The sequence below is a fragment of the Rutidosis leptorrhynchoides genome, chromosome 2, assembly GCF_046630445.1.
Source record: "Rutidosis leptorrhynchoides isolate AG116_Rl617_1_P2 chromosome 2, CSIRO_AGI_Rlap_v1, whole genome shotgun sequence".
Classification (NCBI taxonomy): Eukaryota; Viridiplantae; Streptophyta; class Magnoliopsida; order Asterales; family Asteraceae; genus Rutidosis; species Rutidosis leptorrhynchoides.
In genome coordinates this window covers 419,052,501-419,055,227 of record NC_092334.1, presented here as the reverse complement: position 1 = coordinate 419,055,227, position 2,727 = coordinate 419,052,501, and positions in this window count along the sequence as shown.

Below are 2,727 nucleotides of genomic sequence, written 5' to 3'. Positions count from 1 at the left end.
GTCCAAGTCCTACAGTCTGTTAGTATAGCATAGAAGAATGCATGTCTTGCGTTTGGATAGTTATGCAGAGACTTGGTAGGAAGGACTATCGGTAGACTCTAGTTTGATCGGCTAGGAGTCGTGTGCCTGTACAAGCCGCCGAGCCTCATATTGTCGTTGTTTGTATGCTTAATGGTTGTAAGCATGTTAGTTGACTGTTGTATGAGGGATTGCTTAAGCTTAATCTGTAGATAGATTCCATTCACTTAGCGGTGCGTTAATCCCCCACATTCCTCCCCCTGCAGGTTTAGATACTATTGATGGGATCGGAACTTGATATAGAAGACATGTTTGACTAGTAACTCTGATGTGGACATTTGTAACCGTTTTTGTAATAAAGTAACACCGTTTGTGAAAGTTAAACTTAAGTTTTTGTACTAATATAATTAATGTGGTGTTTTATTAACTAAGACTTATGCTGTGTTATAAAAATAAAAAAAAATGGCCGGTGTTACATCCAAGGTCAAAGCTGGACATCAAAGGCCATCCGGGTTACTTCAACAACCCGAAATCCCGCAATGGAAGTGGGAAAGGATAATAATGGACTCTATCATGAAACTACCAAAAATGGTAGGCGGTTATGATACCATTTGGGTTATTATTGACTGTCTTACCAAATCTGCTCACTTCCTAGCCATGAAAGAAACCGATATAATGGAAAAACTTGCGCAACTATACATAAAGGAAATTGTATCTCGCCACGGCGTACCCCTATCGATTATTTCTGACCGAGATGCCCGTTTTGCTTCTAGATTTTGGCGTTCCTTGCAAGAAGCCTTGGGAACCCGTCTAGACATTAGCACCGCAATATCACCCGCAAATCGACGAACAAAGCGAACGCACGATTCAAACCTTGGAGGACATGTTACGTGCTTGTGTTATTGATTTCGGAAAAGCTTGGGAAAAGCATTTGCCTCTGGCCGAATTCTCTTACAACAATAGTTACCATTCGAGCATTAAGGCCGCACCTTTCGAAGCATTATATGGCTGCAAATGTCGTTATACTATTTGTTGGGCCGAAGTAGGTGAAAATCAAATCACCGGACCCAAACTCGTCCATGAAACAACTGAGAAGATTGTTCAAATTCAAGCAAGGCTCAAGACGGCCCGTGATCGTCAAAAGATCTATGCCGACCTTACACGTAAAGATCTCGAATTCTAAGTAGGTGAACGCGTAATGTTGAAAGTCACATCTTGAAAAGGTGTAATCCATTTTAGAAAGCGTGGAAAGCCAAATCCGCGATATATTGGTCCTTTCGAAATTTTGGAGCGTGTTGGACCCGTTGTTTATCATTTGGATCTTTCGACTCAATTGAGCTCAGTTCATCCCACTTTCCACATATCGAATCTAAAGAAATGTCTTGCTGAACCAGAATTTGTCATACCTCTTGAAGAGCTTACGATTTATGACAAACTCCACTTCGTAGAAGAACCTGTTGAAATTATGGACCGTGAGGTCAAGACCTTGAAACGTGACAAGATTCCAATCGTTCGAGTCTGTTGGAATGCTAAATGAGGACTCGAGTTTACTTGGGAGGGAGAGGATCAGATGAAGCAGAAATATCCTCACCCCTTCACAAATCTACCGTCCACCTCAGCTTAAAATTTCGGGACGAAATTTTCTTTAACAAGTGGGTAATGTAACGACCCGACTTTTTCGACTTATGGTTATATTTTATACTTTCACGAAATTGCGTATTTGTGCGTACTGTGTTAGATTATATTCTGGGATCATTATTCATGTTAATTACTTTCGTTAATACCTTACTATGTGTTATTAAGTTCTTAATCACTTAACTTGATCCTCGAATGCTTTTATGACCGTTAGTGTCACTTGACGTTTAGAACTAGCTATGTACTTTGTACACGTTAAACTTTTGTCATAATTGGAATATTATGACTACTTAAAACTAAATGTTATTTTTCTAATGACAATTACTTGGCTTATTGGTTGCTTAATTACGCTTAGTAATTTACTAATGCACACTAGTTAGTCTTAATGGACTTTTTACCTTAATGGACCTAGGCCCACCCTACTCTAGTTAATGGACCATTGAATTAGCCCAACTTTAATGGATTTATGATCCATTAAGATGTAGGACAAAAACTCATTAAGATGAGCCAACATACTAGCATTTTTGTTAACTATTACTACACATGTTGCATAGGATCCCAACAACAAGCACCACCTTTAGACCACCACCATGCAAAAAGCAAAGTTTGTCTCCCCCTTATCCCCCTAGGTTGTCGGCCAAACCACCACCACCACCACCACCACTATAAATATCACACTTGATTCTTCATTTCACACTTGATTTCATTCTCATTTTACACACACTTGCTCTCTAATTTTCTCTCTAGTCTTTCTCACACTAAAATTGTAAGTTCTTAAATTTTCTTCTTTTTCTTTTTTTCTTCTTAATCACGACATCGTCATCATCATCATGAGATCAAGCTTTTTAGCTTTTTGATCTTGTTATATCTTGTAGATTCAAACTTTGATTTGAATCCTTCAAGAAAATGAAAGATTCAAGCTTTCTAGCTTTGAATCTTCATTACTTTGTTGGATCTAAGTTTTCTAGCTTATGATCTCTTTATTTTTGTTATAAGATCAAAACTTGTGTTTATGATCTTCATGAAACTTGAAGATCTAACCTTTTGCTTTAAAGATCTTCAAGAACATAAAAG